General features: G+C 28.4%; 1 long non-coding RNA gene across 15 annotated transcripts; it reads right to left on the reverse strand.

The window, feature by feature from the left end:
• Nucleotides 1-10,724: 10,724 nt before the first annotated feature.
• Nucleotides 10,725-16,739, reverse strand: LOC112744090 (uncharacterized). Of its 15 annotated transcripts, none has more exons than XR_011871285.1 (15): nt 15,819-16,739; nt 15,605-15,716; nt 15,283-15,407; nt 14,932-15,147; nt 14,762-14,800; nt 14,306-14,458; nt 14,015-14,215; nt 13,772-13,846; nt 13,543-13,596; nt 13,035-13,128; nt 12,904-12,957; nt 12,470-12,767; nt 11,874-12,002; nt 11,275-11,314; nt 10,725-11,165 (listed from the first exon to the last, which is right to left on the reverse strand). It is a non-coding gene; the product is annotated as an uncharacterized lncRNA (long non-coding RNA). The 15 variants fall into 15 exon arrangements; XR_011871277.1 differs by having other exon boundaries at nt 11,874-12,006; XR_011871287.1 differs by having other exon boundaries at nt 11,275-11,373; nt 11,874-12,006.
• Nucleotides 16,740-18,228: the final 1,489 nt, after the last annotated feature.

Raw genomic sequence — 18,228 nt, forward strand, 5'->3', positions numbered from 1 at the left:
AATCGAAGCTGCGAATGAGTCGACTCGGCGATACCTGAAGGAGCAGATCGAAGCTGCAAGGATCTGAGTCAAAGAGCGAGTTCGTGAGCCCTAAATTGAAAATGAGAGAGAAAGATAGAAAGCTATAGGTATGAGCCTTTCTCTTCTCTGAACAACATAGAAAGGGATAGAAGATCTGAGTCAAAGAGCACAGTTGCTTGATCTGAACTGTAGCAGCGAGGGCGGCAGCGACCGCTACGGCGAAGCTTTGCGGTGAGGTTAGGCTCTCTTCTCTAACACGTCTTTCTTTGGTTTTTCTGAATCCCTTATTTGAGTTATTTCTTTAGTTTAGATACAAGATTATTTTACTAAAAATAATACTAGCCATAATTTTATGGCCACTAAAAATACTTTATTAAAAAGGTAATGATAGTAATAATAATTATTATTATTACAATATAATTTTAATAAGAATAATACTGGCCATAATTTTATAGCCACTAAAATTTTTTCACTAAAAAATATTTTAATGATAATAATATTAGTCATAATTCTATGGCAAATATATTAGTGGCAATAAAGATAATTACCGCAATAAGATATAGTAACAACGGCAAATATATAATTGTCACAAAAACATAATTAAAATTAAGAAATTAATGGCTATTATGTTATTGCCACTAAAAATTTGTCGCTAAAACATATTTTTTTTGTAGTGTAAATAACCAATAATGAGGGAAGAGACATTAAAATCTAAAAACGAGTTTGAAAGAAATATATTACTCAATAGCAATGTTTCTGCAAGGATATACCAGAAAATCAACTTACCTGCCAGGAGTATACTCATAGGTACTCCGAAGTCTTAAGTTTTGTGATTGGCAGCAACAAATGTCTCTATGAGTTATAGATGAAGAATAAGGATTTGAGTGTCATAGATAATTAGAAAAAAAATTATGTTAAAAAAAAGGAAATAAATGAAAAAATAATGTAAGGATATATTTATCTCTTCACAAAAAAGATTTGGTCCTTTTTTTTTAAATATTAAAAAATAAGTCTTTCTAAATAATTTTAAAATTAAAGGTCCTTTTTAATAATTAAATCTTCTTAATGGTCCTTTATAATAATTTTTCCTATTTTTAATTTGTATTTATATTTTAACATGTATTTATATTAATGGATGATTTTAATGACTGATTTTAATATACACGTAACATAATCGTAATTAATATTATAATTCTCTCCTTAAAAGGAAAATAATAATTATAATATAAGACATTAAATTCTTAATATTGAATTATTACTTAGGAATTAAGTTAAGTGATGTTGAATTGTTGTTTTTTTTTTCAATATTTTTAAATTATAACATTTTTTTTAAAATTTAAAACAACTTTCAATCATCCAATTAGATCTTTAGAACTTTAGACACATTTGAGTCCAATATTTTAGTATTAGATATCGTGTTTTTTTTGTAAAAAAAACTACAATAATTAATTGAATTCTTTTTTCTCTAGAAGCTTATTCAAACACACTCATCCAGCAGTCATCCTTTCGTAGCATTATATTTTAATTTAATGACAGTAAATGATGATAAACCAAAATGCCACTATAGACGAAATTTACGCAGGGATCGGGGGAGACCAGAGTAATTGAGGAGAGAGAAATGAAAGAAGAGAAATTATTGCAAATTTGCAATGTATTCATTATTCATGGCGGTATAGATAACAATGTCAACGGAATACTCCTATTAATTCTTGAAGTTATATTTGTATTTTAATTTAATTTTTAAAATTTTAATTTATTTAATTTAGCACTAATACATATTATTTTTTTATTTTATTTTTGTTATAAGATAATTAATGATGTGATAAAAGAGATTAATAATGGTCCAATTAAATCTTTTAACGGTTATCTAAAATGACAATAAAAAATATTTTAATTTTAAATTTCTTAAAAAATATTTAAAATCTTAATTCTAATTTTACTTAAATATATATGTTAAAAGTTTTTTGAGCAAATTAGAATAAAATATTTTAATTATTATATCACATAGTTATTAGAAAATTTAGGCCAATAGAATAATTATCAATCTATCTAAGCACACGATTAACAGGTAATAAAAATAAAATCAAAGACTAACATAAATTACAAATGCTAAATTAAAAGTCTAAATTAAGGTATAAGTATAATTTTAAAGATTAATTTAAATATTAATTCTAAAATTTCACAAGAATTTGATATTATTTGATGAAATATGTTAAATTTATACAAAAAATTAATTATTAAATTAATTATTAATATAAAATATATGTTAAAATATAAAATATATATAAATATATAATAACTAATTTGATAACGGATTCCTTTTATACGTATATATAATATTTTTGTTGTTTGACAATCTATAAATTTTTGTTGTTTGATAGATGCAAGCTCTTCCGATCCATATATGGTCATTTATAAAGCTTGTATAATGAATTATAATACCTAAGGCTATGTTTGATTGGAAGAAAAGAAATAGAGAAGAAGGAAATAGAAAAGAAAGAAAAAAAAAAAGAAATTAAATGAATTTTTATTTTTTTTAGATGTGTTTGGATGAAAAAAAAATAAAAAAAAATATTATAAAAAAATAATTTTATCTCTATATTATAAAATATATTTAAAAAATAAAAAAATAATATTAAAAATAAAAAAAATATTAATTTTTTCTCTATTTTCTTTTTAATGTTAGAGAAAAAAAAATAATAGATCCCATCAATTTTTTTTCATTCATTTTTTTTTTTAATTTTCCTTCTCAATTAAATAATAAAAAATAATCATTTTCTTTCCTCTCTTTTCTTTCCTTTTATTTTCTTCTCAAAACAAAGATTGTTGTGATGGCAAAACACACAACCTTATTTTGTTGGGTGTATTACCCATTAATATAATATTACCTCACTCATCAGCTCTTTGTCCTAGGAGCTTATCCATAATTCACGCTTTATATCTTAAAAAAAATACCAAAATAGTCGGTTGTTTGAAAATTAGTCTTTACTGCTTATTATCCATTCCAACCTACCAACACAATTTCTATTGCAGCTATTCTAGCTATATTATATGTAAGAATTTAATTTTGATCTATTAATAATATAAAATATTTTATACATTTATATAATTATAATTATTTGTTGGATGATTATTTATATAATTAATATAAAAGATAATTATTTTTTATTAATATAATATTATATAATTAAATATATATATATAACAATTTTATACTCATAATATATTAAAATTAAAATTTATATTTAATTTACGTAAACAAAAATATATAACACGACAATTACAAATTGCTAATGGAGATAACCACAATAACGAATATATATATATATATATATATATATATATATATATATATATATATATATATATATATATAAAATGCTAAACATATGATAAGCATTCTATATTGGAGGATTTTGACCTATTACCTTCGATTTATTATTACTATTAAATCAAAACCACTTGTATCAATTTATTATGGAGAAAATTCAAATCTTTGTTGTCTATTATAATCAGCCTCAATCAATTCGATTTATTAAGGAGAAAGTTAAATGGAATATACCTTATTCAATTTAGTAGTAGCTAAATAGATTATTTAGTCCAAGTAATTCGAATTTATTAAATTCGATACTATTAACAACTTTAATTTAAATTTAATAAATTCGATTTACATAAAAATATGAAGCGAGATATTTAATTAGGTAAATTCTACTCTACCCTTCCTATAATAACATGTACATTACCCTCTGTGACATGTCACTCTCTAATTGGTGGTTATGTTAACTATGGTTAAACTATTGGTAATTAAATTATAGCCCAAAATAGGTAATCATATAATTTACTAAATTATTAAAAACCCAATTTTTGTTTCTTTCCCAAATCATGCTCCGACAAAATGAACCCTTGCTTTTCAATTGATGATGTTATATCAAAGACATGTTGTGGCTTTGCAGAATCAGCTAACCAAGATCGGCGAAGACTTCTTGCAAATGTTGATCCTTAAGAAGGAAATTTCAGCATGGTTTGAGCATTAGGAAGAGGATGACGGAGTATCAGTATCATTCCCCCTGAATTGCCCTTCAATTGAAACCATCGCACTTGCTCTCTGTTTCCTAATTGAAATTAAAGAATATATTAACGTAGTACAGCCATTGGTGATATGCACGGTGAAGAATTCATCGAGTTTATCCGTGGGATCCACTTGTTCAGATCATTTGTTCATCGTCTGCGTGAATGGTTACTATTTTAGTAAGTTGTTATGCCAACACAATATAATTTCAGGTTATCATCATGATCTTGATATAGGACGTAGATATGGAGCACGTTGGATTACAGTTTGCACACGGCAGTTTCTATAAAATTGATTTTGATAAAAAGTAAGTTTGGATTAACGTGATTTATTTTTGGCAATTTTTATATCAAAATTGATTGTAGTAAAATAAATGTTGTTTGGATTATACTACTCAAAATCACTTTTAGATAAAAAATTACTAAAAGAGACATCAATTTAAATAATTTTTTTTATATATATACAAAATCAGAACAATAACAAAAATAATATAAAAAATATTTATCATATAAATAAAATAAATACAATAAAAAATAAAAATATGAAAGAGAGTACTATAAATTTTATAATGTCAAACAAAAAGAAAATATTTTATAATTTTTTTAGTACTGTTAGTACTCTTTAATTTAGTATTATTTTGGACTATAAATTTTCATTATTTATGGCTTTATTGTTACTTATAATTAACTTTTTATTTATTTTGTCCTTTTTTATAGGATCATAATTTATATTATACAAAATTTTGATAATAAACGTAGTATATAATAATTATAATTACAAATTTTACAAGGTCAGAATAAAAAATAAAAAAATTAATATAAAACAAAAATAGAGTACATCAAAAAATGAAAAAAAAATCATACAGATAAAAAATAATAAAAATTTCATAAAATCAACAATATATATATCATATGAACAAAAAAATACAATAAAAAATAAATAAAATTCGTATGAATAAAATCAAATAAAAAAATAAAAAAATTTCATACACAACCTAAATACAATGTAGTAAAGAATAGGAAAAAAAAAAGAATTCATATGAACAAAAAATAATAAAAATATCATAAAAAAGCCAACAACATTTGTCATATGAATAAAAGAAATACAATAAAATAAATAAAAAATCATATGAACAAAAGCCAAACAAAAAAAATTTTCATAAAAAATATACATATAAAAAATAGTATAGTAAATGATAAAAAAACTCATAAAAATATAACATGAGAAATCAGAACACTACACAAATAATATAAAAATATTTATCATATAAATAAAAAATATAATAAAAAAATAAATAAAAAATATAATAAAAAATATAAAAATTAAAATATGAAATGAGTACTAAAAATAAAAAAATTAAAATATTCAATTTGCTAGTGATTAAAACAAATCTGAACTATTTTAATGAAAAAAAATTAGAACGAACAACTATGAAGAAGTAGGAAGAACTATAAAGAATTATTGTGAAGGTAATAGTTACTGGTATCCTTCTTAAAGAAGAAAATGAAGGGTATGGTTGGTAAAAAAGAAATAAATTTTTCATCTAATTTTCTAAAGATAATAAGTAACCATGAATGTGAAACCCAGAAGTTACAAATTTTAGCTTCTCATGAACGTGAACGTGCTTTCAGAAGCAGAATGGCCAAATATAAAAGTTCAATTCTGCATTCAGAAAGATAAAAATGGCCAAATATAAAAGTGAAACTTTCAAGAAGTTCAAACGTACTTCTCTCCTCTCCAACGCGTTTGTCAAACACACCCTAAGTAAGACGGGTGGGTACAGGTTGAGTTATTTTTTCTTTCAATTTCAGAGAGAAATGGGAAAAGGGACATTGAGCTTCTAAACAATGATAAGAAATATAACTTTACTTTTTAATGTTTAGAGAAATTATATATTCTTCCCTCTTATAAAAATATTTAATTACAAAGTTACTCTACTTTAGTTAATATATTAAGTCTTATTGAGTTAAATTAACTCAAACTAAAACTAAACATCCAATTAAAACATGCCATGTCATAAGGAGTAATTTACATGTTGATTTAGAGGGGATTGGGTAGAACTCACCATTTAATTAACGTTTTTGTATTTGAAAATTTTAACTATTGATTTTTCTTTAGTTTATAAAAATCATTTATTCTAAATTAAAAAAAAAAGAAAAAGAAAAAGATGAAGAATTGAAATAACTTTAGCACGAAATTGCATGAGTTCTCAACTTATTCCAAAAAAAAAAAATTAAGAACAACTTTGAGTTAATTGTTTATCATAGTATCTATTATGAGTCTCGTGAGACTAATATTTTAAAAAAAATTTACATTAACGAATTAATACTTGAAGAATAGTTCTATAAGAATTTGGGCTCCACTCTGCGACACTTTACTCGTTTTTTTTTTCAGGTGGTGGTTCCCGATATGAGATTTATTTTTTAAAGGATTTTACGAGACTCATCATAACAGTATCTATTATATATTTTTAACATGTTTGTTGATTCCATGGTAAGCAATCATGTCCCGGAGCATTAAAATGCCTACATGGTCCATTGCGATGCACAGACCAATCACAATGACCACAATAAACATAATCCCTATGATCTTTGTATATATCAAACCGATGACAAGTACCATCAAATTGAAAGGAACAAAAGAATAATGTGTTCCCAACCCAATTCGGAGTAAAACTAAATTCATAAAATTGGCCTTGACCAAGAACATGTGGTCCAAGATCATCATCTTTAGATTTGCAGTGAACTAATAGGTTTACACCTCCATCTAAATCATTGTGAATTCTCACATATTTTTTGCCATTAATGACTAATGGCACTAAAAACAGCCATAAGAGGAGAACGTTTTTTACCAAAAGAGACATTATTATTTCTAACTTTTTTTTTTCTCATGAGTTTCATTTTCTTTTGCAGCGAATCATTGGTATAAATAGACTAGGATTTGAAATTGTTACACAAATAAAAATGTCTCTGTATGAAAATTATAGTTAAAATATAAACACATATAACTAATTTAGATTGGTTGAATAATCAACATACTTGTCTATTTAAATAAATGTTTGAATTTGAATTCCACTTTAGCTTATACATGATGTAATTTATTGGCCAACGACAAATTCTAAAGTTGAAATACGTATTAAATTAGTCTTTGACATATTAAATTGAATACTCTAAAACTAAAAAAACACATATTATATTAAAAAATTTACATAAAGATGGCTAGGTCACCGAAACTCAAAAAAAATATTAAAGGAATTCATTATGAAGTGAGATTTTAAATGCTATAAAACAAATTAAAGGAACTCATTATGAATTAAGATTTTAAATGCTAATTATTAGAGGTTGCAGTTGCGATTGTCTTTATCGTTGGCATTGTCCCTTTTGTTTTTGTCAGCTATGCATATAGCATATTAATATATCATTGAGATGCGAATATATTCATTTTTCTTTTAATTCCATGCAAGTTGAATTTGAATCTATTATGTGTTGCAACGAGATAATATTTAATTTTGGTTCTTGAATTTACATCTAAATCTCAATTTAGTTTGTAAAGTTTCAATTGCCTTTATTTAGTTCTCAAATTTTGTAAACATAATTTATGTTAGTCCTTGAAACAATTTTCAACGTTAACGAAACACTGTTGTAGACAGCCATATGCTACATTAAACTTTGTAAAAAGATGTCGTTTTAGTTTTGGCACTCAAATAACCCAAAAACAACATCATAAGTGGTGTTTATTAAAGTTTTACCTAACAAAATAAGTAATACAAAATTGTTTATGAGATATTTGAATGTCAAAATCAAAACTGTATCATTTTACAAGTTTTAACATAATATTTGACTGTCTATATCAGTGCTCCATTAATGTTTTTGTACTAAAAATCGTCGTAGGGACTAATGTGAGGTAATTCATCATATCACGTGTAACAGCCCAGACCACCCGCTAGCACGATATTGTCCGCTTTGGCACACAAGGTCTCACGGTTTTGCCTTTGACGATAGGGATGATAGCCTAAGCCCCCCACACTCACTCGTCAAAACACGTCATGCTAGGGAGAGGTATCCACACCCTTATAAGGCATGCTTCGTTCCCCTCCCCAACCGATGTGGGCCTTACATCACGCCTCAAAAGTAAGTAATAAATGCATGATAATGTACTCTTTATAGTTTTAGCATATGATGTACATATACTAATATAGATATGGGACACGACATGACACGGAATATATAGACACGTAAATTTAAAATTTTTACAAGACATGAGAACACAGTATATATATAAAATATAAAATATTTGTTACATAAATTGTAATAGTAGTTTTATATTTTATTAATATTAAAATATAAATTAATTTTTTAATTATTTTTAATATTTTTTTATATATAAAATATTTAAAATATTTTTTGTTTTAATACTTAATAATATATATTATTTTTAAACTCATTTCAAAAATATATGTTAAGAATAAGGCTAGACACACTGATACGTGATAGTATTTAGGTGTGTCGTCTAAGCGTGTCCGAAAATTTTTTTTTCATTTTTTATTAAGGTACGGTTAGACACAGAAGACACGCATGTCGAACGAGTGTTGAAGAGTGTATGTCGTGTCGAAAATTTGTCCAACAGACACAGCAAATCAAGAAAATGTCCATACTTCGTAGGTTTTGTACTTGTTTGGGCGCCATTAAATCGATTAAAAAGAAAATCTTTTTTCAATAAAAAAATCTTTTTTATTTCTTTATCTATTTGACAAATTTTTAATAGTAAAAATAAAAGTACTAAAACATTAAAAAAAACATCTTTTTTAAGAAATTATCATTTATATTTTTTTTAAGTATAAGAATTTTAAACATACCTCTAATGGATTTAAGTATTAGAATTTTTATAGATACTCTCTATATGTGAAGATGCTAACCTGAAAAGCAAAGATACTAAAAGAAATTCATTTGATACCGATAGATTTACCAACTGAAAATTTCAAATAGTAATAAATAGTTATTATCAGTAAATTTTTTTATTTATCACTAATTACTGATAAATTTTGCAACAGAAAAAACCTTAAATATGACAAATTTCCGAGAGTCATAGAAAATGATCTATCACAATTTCATATTACGATCCTACAAATTTATGTTCTACTATGAGAATAATCTTAGTCTTATTTTTTAAGCAAATATCTATATATTAGGTATTACATTTCAATACGAACCAAAAAAAAAAAAAAGAAGGAATGAAATAATAAAATAATTAATGTAAAGTGACATGAATTCTGCTATACATTCCAGTGATGAGAAAATATTTGTTCCAACAAGATATCGCAAAAGCAATAACATTGAATTCTCACATTATTCTATATAGATATAGATATATATTCAAAAACATGTGTGGATCCCCACGTAGGCAACGAGGTTTTGGTACACTACAACAAAAATGTTGAATACTATTAGATTTAGTAATAAACGTTATTGTCAGATTTAGTGACAGATTTTTCGACATATAAAAATAAAAATTTGTCTCTCGAATAAATTATACTGTCGAATTTAAAATTCTGCCGTTAAATTTGACGGAAATAGAGACACAAAAATTAATTTTATTAGTGTCAAATTTACTGTAAAAGTTTTCGACGGTAACAAAATTTAATGAAATGCATCGTTTAGACAATGACAAACACTTTACTGTCGGATTTTTTGCCGATAAATCCGACGATAAATTTGGGATAAAATTTAAATGCGAAACTCTTCTCCTTCACTTCTGCAAACTCTCTATCCTCCTTTTTTTCTCTCTCATCTTTCTCCCTCTGGTCCAATGAAAAAGGGTGCGCCATCACCATCTAGAGTTGTCGTCGCCACTAGTAAGCAACATTGTCGTCGTAAATCGTCGTTGTCACTGCTGCTAGAGTCTCCGTGGAATGCCTCTGTCGTGTCGCCATTGTTGGTGTCTATTATCGTCGATTGGAGGTCGTCGTGATCATTGTGGCTGAGGTCCACTGTGCCAAGGTAAGATTGTTTTCTATTTTTTCTTTTGGTTGTTTGTTATGTTACTAAACCCTAGTTCCACCACTATAGGTTTCACTGCTTCCTCCTGTCACCCACAACTAGAAAATGGTTTAATACAGACAGATTTACAGACAGATTTGGTATATATTACAGATGGATTTTTTGTTACCAACGAAATTACCGACGGATTTTGTCCCTCTGTAAAAACCTCGTCGGAAATTATTTACCGACGGATTTTTTTTCGTTGGAAAATTACCGACGGATTTTTACCAGTTACCGACAGATTTTCCCTCTGTACATTCTCCATCTATTTTCCGAAGCCGACGAACTTTCCGATGGATTTTCTGTCTGTAATTACAGACGGATTTTCCAACGGATTTTCCGTCTGTAATTACAGACAGATTTTTCGATGGATTTTCCGTCTGTAATTTAAACCTTTGGAAAATCATCTCACACTCTTATTACAGACAGAAAATCCGTCTGTAAATCCGTCAGTAAGCTAAAATAGATTTTTTTTATTTTTCTAATTACAAAATAAACTTGTTTTCATACAAAATAAATATAAATTTAATACAAATTTTTATCTAATTTGTATTCGAATATTTATAATATTACAAAAGATAAACAAATTCATCGCATTATAAAATTAAAAGAAAATTATTATAAACAAGCAAGTCAATATAATTCAAAACATAAACAAAGTGTATTATCAACTATAATCCTTAGTATATTGTTCAACCATACTAAATTTTACACAATTTTACATATATTACAGAAAGATTAACTGAATTCTTTCTCAAAAAATGGACATGAATCAGCATCCATCAACTATTTGTGTATGAATTTTTCTTGAACCTGATAGGTTTGATTCAGAAGAGTTGATCACCAAGGGAAAGTAATTTCCTTATGGTGCTTTGTTTGACATGCCAGAGCCTTCAGCAACAAAATCAAAAATAAGCATTGAGAAGAATTCTGCAAATGCTGCTCTAATTGCATCAGGCTGAGCAACCTTTGCAATTCTTTGGACTGCCATCAATTCACGTGGGAACAATAAAGGATCCACATCCTCTTCTGCCCAACTGTGGCACAGAATGAGAAAAAAGATAATGTTAATACAATGATTGAAGTTTTACACTAGGAAAGAGCTAGATACAGATAGAGAGAGAGAGAGAGAGAAGAGTAGCATACCCAGAAACACCATCAGCAATAGCAAGAACTCCCCCATTAACTGCAGTTAGGTGAAATTCTTATCAACATCACCTTGGAGAACCCATCAAAACTTAACGTCTTGCAAAAAAATATATTTACGTATAATTAATATGTACATATATGAATCACTAGAGCATCAAGTGCAAGCTTTTTGTAAGCCCTTTCAATTATTTTCTCTTCAATTGTATACTGTGAATTTTCATTGTACAAGATATTAAGACCAACCAAAAGTATAAATTCAGTGCTTAAAATTGGTTGTTGTGCCAGAGTTAGATATATATCTTGTCGGATATTTATAGAAACTTTGTGCCAATACAAGTGAGATATCGCACTTACCAGATATACAGGCTTTTAGTTTATCTATAATGACTAGTGCAGACAATGGCATTCATTCTAGATTAATATCAATAGGTTTTATCTTGATATTGTAATAATTTTATAATTTACATCATAGACAGCATGTGTTGCAATTTTTTTAAAAATTAGATATATCCAGTTAGGTGCCTTACATGTATGCTGCCTATATACAAAAGCATAGATAATAGTGAACATAGTAATAATGCACAACAATTACAAACCTCCGTGCAAAATCGGAAAACTTGTACTTATTTCTTCTGTCCAATCCTATGAGCACGATCTTGAGCTTTAACTATTGGTTCTCCAATAGCATCTACTAATGCCTGGTTCTTGCTCACTTGCTCCATGGCCTTGCTACAAATTTCACAGTTAATCAGTTTGGAAGCTGCTAAGGTGGGACAGAATTTCAATTTAGAAATGTTAAGAAGTTAAACTCCTATCACGATTAATATAAGGTCCCACAAAATGTAATTCAAGAAACTTTCTCTCTACCATCTAAAGATAAAAGCAACGATAAAACTACAATAGAATTTACTTTGGATATGAGAGTGAACAAATTGAAATCAATTATTATTCTATCATCAACTGGAGGGCCATACTTAAAATCATTTCATAGAAAATATCACAAGGAAACTATAACTCTAATGCTGGAAGTTATATATAATACAACAAGAAAAGAAAAAATATCTTTGATGTGCTCTTGCCTCTATGAGAACCTAGTTATATAGCTAACAAGCTAAAAGTAAAAAAACGATGGTGCTTTACTAAGGTATACTAAAACAAAGGATATAAAAATCTAGATGTTGAATACTCCTACCAAATTGTAAATGCATCTCATTCATGTAAACGGAATTTGCAGTTCGAATCTCAACACCAGGGAGATTATGAACCCACACAGGGATCCCACCGTAATTCCATTCAGCACAAACATATGGACCAATGCGAAGAATAGAATAGAGTCCAGCTTCTTGAATAGTCTTGAGGAATCTAATAAGATCCTTGTTGCCACTGAAATCATATAATCTACGACTTGGTTCATGCGCATTCCAAAACACATACGTTTCAATTGCATCTAACCCTCCTTCTTTAGCTTTATTAATCAAATCCAGCCACATCTATCAAATAAAATCAATTAATTAATATGAACATTTATGGAACGTGACATACACAAAATCATTTGTTAAAATTAATTTTTATATATTAAAATATGCATTTATAAGTAAATAGTAAAGTATATTTAGATCATTTTACCTACAAAAGAACCTTTTAATTTAGGAAGTAACTTATTCAATAGAACCATTTTACCTACAAAAGAAATATTTAGAAACATTTGACAATGTCAAGTCATTAAATGATCAGTCTACAAAAAACTTCCATTTCACCTGATATTTGGAACCATTCATCAAAAGTTTCAGCAGAGCTAAAAATTTCAGGCAGAAGAAAATTGAGAAGGGCCCAGAGTTCATGAAGATTGTTCTGCAATCACAAAATAAGAAACCACAGTAAATATCCAACTTTGTTAGATGATGCATGTTACGAGGGAAAGTGAACTAGAATAAGAGTTTTAAAAGTTACACCAGTCTATGAACAGATAATGCTGCGGGGAGGTACAAAAAATAAACAAAAACACAAAACAGCAGTGCTACCAAGTTAACCCAAATTATGAGTACAAATGCATTGAAAATAAGCTTCTCTTAGCAAGCAACAAATTTTTTGCAAGAATTTATATACAAGACCTAGTTAACTCAAGATACATTAACTATACCGTTCTTTAATTTATTAAATTCTCACAAAAGACAAACATTGGATAATAAGATGAACAATGTCAAAAATTTATAAAATTCCATAGCATATCTATAAAGATTATAGTTATTGTAGCTGAAATGATACCTCTATTGGTTTTGGATCAAATGAGAGCACAACCCCGGATTGTTCAGTGATTCTCTATCATAATACAGAAGAAGTTACATAACAAGAACAATAAATCATGCATAGAATCCAAAGTCCATAAGATATGAAACAGAACTAGAACCAGAAATCTGTAGTGTAAAGAATTAAGTTGTCTTAGCATATCTATAACTGATTATTTTAGAAGCCAGATATAATAAACTACAATTACCTCAAGGATGTACCTTGAGCACCAAATATGATCAGCGGCTTCAATAACTACACAAGGGCCAACTTGATACTCCCACTGTAATGTTCATCAAAATAATACTGTGAAAAACGGAGTTCTTGTATTTATAACCTCTAAACCATAATTATATATCTGTTGGAGTTTGAGTATAAGCATAAGCACTTACACAACTAGGCTAATAAACCATAATTCTATTATTATATATTATGAAGCATAAGCACTTACACATTTTATCTTTTATTTTGCATTATAGGAGATCCTTATAGGAGAAGACAGGGACCCCAAAGATTTTTTTACTTGAATATCCCTATGTTGTTGATCAGATAGCTCTTTCTGTCTCAGAAGTTGGCCTCTTGATTGCTCAGCAACACGGCTTTTCTGAATGAAATTCTCTTTCTTTGTTACCATATTAATCCTGTTGTCCACCTAACCAATTACAACAAAAATGCATTCTTAAGTTTCATAAGGTCCTAGAATGTTGCAAATACTAGGCATAACAAAATGTGATTGTGTTACCCTTTTATCTGGCATAACAAACTTCAATGCAGACCCATTGCTTTGAGAAACAGGATCTCTTGAAGTTATTTTTGGCCGTACCTGTTCACCTCCTCAGCTTGCAATCTGATGCTCGAACTCTTCTACAACCTTGCTTAAAATAGATTCAACCAACTGTTCCATGAAGAGAAAAATATTACTTAGAAGCTTGTAGGCTCAAACGCACTCTTGATAGTACTGAAGCAGTGAAAGACTAGTGATTGGACTATGCTCCAACTCTCTGGTTCTGAATAAGAAGATTGGACTATGCTCCAACTCACTTCGAGCCTTCTCAGATTAAAGGGTTAAAAATTGATTACTAACTCCTCCAATCCTCTTACCATTGCTTCAGAGCTCACAGAAGATAAGAATTAAAGGGTTAAAAATTGATTAAGTATGTCTTCAAGACTTGGGAGAGACAAGGAGGGCCAGCTTTACCTGGGAACTAATAAAATTCAGTGAACCTTAATGAACAAGCTGCAAAATACATAAGCAAACAACACAGAAACCAATACAGATTAAATATTGAACTAAACCTTATTTACCAGAATAACAATTCTGAAACATAAAATAGAACTCCATAAGGGTTATGCAATTGAAATATTAACCTGAGTATTTTGACCCACTAGACCAACTTGATCTCGTCTAACAGATCCATCGCCAATTCTAGTAGATCCTGAGTATTTCTTCTGCATCAATCGAATCGAATCAATGCAACAGACGCAGTCAAGTCACCAAGAGAACCCCACTGCTCAGCCACCCTTTTATATATTACATTGGAAGTCTGAACCCTCTCCAACATACATATTATGCACTGGCATGCTCTGCAACATTCACAATCTCAATTACTATCAACATAATCTCATAATTAGCATTTTTATATTATATGACACTATCTCATTTTATAATTTACATTATACAATACATTTTTAAATATGGTAGCATATGGTTTTACTTACACAGGGAATGCAAAAGAACTATTACTGCCTTCAGATCGGTTAGAATCACTTAATTCAGAATACAATATTCCAAACTCATCAATTCCTTCTCGGATTTGCTCCCTTTCCATTTCTTTTATCTCTTCCTACAAAGTAATAACAGAAGATATAAATCAATAAGAAACTAATACTTTGGTGATAACACTAAAGAAGAATAATTCATGTAAATTGTAAAGAAACATCTAGTTAGACACAAAATTGTAAAGGAATAATCTATTTTTATTTTCATTTTTTCAGTTCTATGCTAAAAATTGTTCAGCAGCCAAAAATTGGAGAAGGATACAAATCATCTTCGTTGAAGCTAGAATCCGGCATAGGAGCTAAAATCTCTCCTTCTTCTTCTTCTTCTTCTTCTTCTTATTCTTTCCCATCCTCTTCATCCTCAAAATCTGGAGCTAATTCCCGAAAATAAAAAATTCTCAATCCAACAAAACAAAGGAAGGAAAAAATGCAAAGTAAAAATGGAAAGAGGAGCGAGAAGAGGAAGTAAGAAGCACCTGGAACGTAGCCGTAGCTGCTCTTGAGACGGTCTTCGAGTTAAAGTAGATCGGAGTGGTTTTTCTTGAAACTAATAGATTTTCCATAAAAAATTATTCCTTGATTATTGTAAAGTAGGGTAAAGAACACAACAAGAAGCAATTTCAACAAATTAAATAAATAATTCCATTCCAAATTCTCTGCACAAATTCAGTTCTGCCATGCTGATATCTTTGCATTAACCTCCTCCTTCTTCACCCTTTGCACTGAAACCTCTTCAACTACTTGATGATGATGGTGTTGATGTTGATGTTGATGATGACCACTATTAGAAGCTGCACCACCACTACTAGAATATAAACTCATAAACCTGTACCACCACTACTAGAACCTGCACCATTGCTGTTAGGCTCTGATTCCACCTTCTATGGGTTAATTCTAGTTCAGATTTTGGTAGAGTTTTTATGATTTAGGAAAATTTGAAGTGATTTATGAGTTGGAATAAGAAAAGATTATGTTAACAAAAAAAAGAAAAGGAAATTCATAGATCAGATCAAGCTATCACAGATTGGAAAACCTAGCTAGGAATATATGTCACAGAAAACATGGATACTTGAATACTTGGATACAATAGTTGTTGAAAAGATAACCTATCTGGCGGAGAGAGCACTGCGACGACGGCGATGAAGGGAGCAGACGCGCGACGAAAGTGGTGGAGAGGGCTCTGCGACGATGGTGACGAAGGGAGCAACGCGATGCGAGAGGCGCCGGAGGGGCTCGTGCAATGCGAGCGGCACCTGGTGTGATGCGAGCGGCGCCGAAGGAGCTCGTGCGATGCAAGCGGCGGCGGCGGAGAGAAGAAGTAGCTTGTTGACGCCTTGACGGAGAGAGGAGAAGCTCGTTTGATAATGTGTGGTGTGAATGGAGCTCGATATGATAGGGATGTTTAACTCAATATTTCCGACGAAAAATTTTAAATTACAGACGGATTTTTCGTTTGTAATAATTTAATAAACGCAGCTTTTTGTCTATTTAATTACACGAAAAAAAATTAATTTTTCCGACAGAATTACCGATGGATTCTCTTTTTCGTCTGTAATTTATGCTGATTCATTTTTTTTGTTTCCGACAAAAAATCCCTCTGAAATTCCGTCTGTATTTCTGTGGGATAAAATCCGTCGAAAATATCCGTCTGTAATAACTAGTTTTCTAGTAGTGACCATCACACTTCCACCATTTTGTAATCACCATCAAAGATAATTTTCTTATAATTTTTATTTTTTTTTAGATTTTTTTTAAGATTTTGTTAGGTATTTTATTAAATTATTGACTAAAACTTTTAATAAAGTGTGTGATTGGGATTTGTTATATTAATTTAGTATAATTAGAAATTAAATAATATCAGCTAAGGTAGGGTTGTAATTTAGGGTTTGTTTTGAGTTGATGGTGTTTTGGATGATTGTTAATTTTTTTAGTTTATTATTATCTAAGTTAATTGATTTCTGAGTTAATTAGTGTTGATTGTTGTTAATTATCTGAGTTAATTTTAGCTTGTTAATTTTTAATTTAATTATTGACTTATTGTTGATTGTTGTTAATTTTTTGAGTTTACTATTATCTGAGTTAATTATTTTCTGAGTCAATTAGTATTTATTGTTGTTAATTCTCTAAGTTAATTTTAACTTGTTAATTTTTTAAGTTAATTATTGACTTATTGTTGATTGTTGTTAATTTTCTGAGTTTATTGGTTTTTGAGTTATTTGTTTTTTGAGTTAATTAGTGTTGATTGTTGTTAATTCTCTGAATTAATGTTAGCATGTTAATTTTTAAATTAATTATTGACTTATTGTTGATTGTTGTTAATTTTCTGAGTTAATCGTTTTCCGAGTTAATTAGTGTTGATTGTTGTTAATTTCTGAGTTTATTATTATCTGAATTAATTATTTTATGAATTAATTTTGCTGAGTTGATTGTTGTTAATTTTACTAAGTTTGTTGCAATTTGCTCATTTGAATATATGATAATTGATTTGTTTGTTTAATTATAATTTATGTGTTGATTATGTTTATAGTTTGTAATTAAAGGTGTACAATTTGCTATTCTAGAAAATACTCCCGTAGATATGTAACAAGTTAAAAAATATACCTTTTGAGAGTCATACATATGTAAGTTAGTGAATTATTTAAAATCTTAAATAGATATACCATTTGTTTAATTAATTTTTCTTTTTGATATTTTATTATCTAGAGAATTTCAACTATTCAATTTACTTAGCCACCATGAAATATCTTGTTTTTCATATCGAACTTCATGCAAGTTTATCTTTTCTGAATTTAGAGTATATGTTATAGTGCTACTTTTTTTTTATACACGAGTAATTATTATTTTTTTTTTTATTCTTCAATTTTGATATGTGAACTTATTTGTAAA

Source organism: Arachis hypogaea, chromosome 14, assembly GCF_003086295.3.
Source record: "Arachis hypogaea cultivar Tifrunner chromosome 14, arahy.Tifrunner.gnm2.J5K5, whole genome shotgun sequence".
Taxonomy (NCBI): domain Eukaryota; kingdom Viridiplantae; phylum Streptophyta; class Magnoliopsida; order Fabales; family Fabaceae; genus Arachis; species Arachis hypogaea.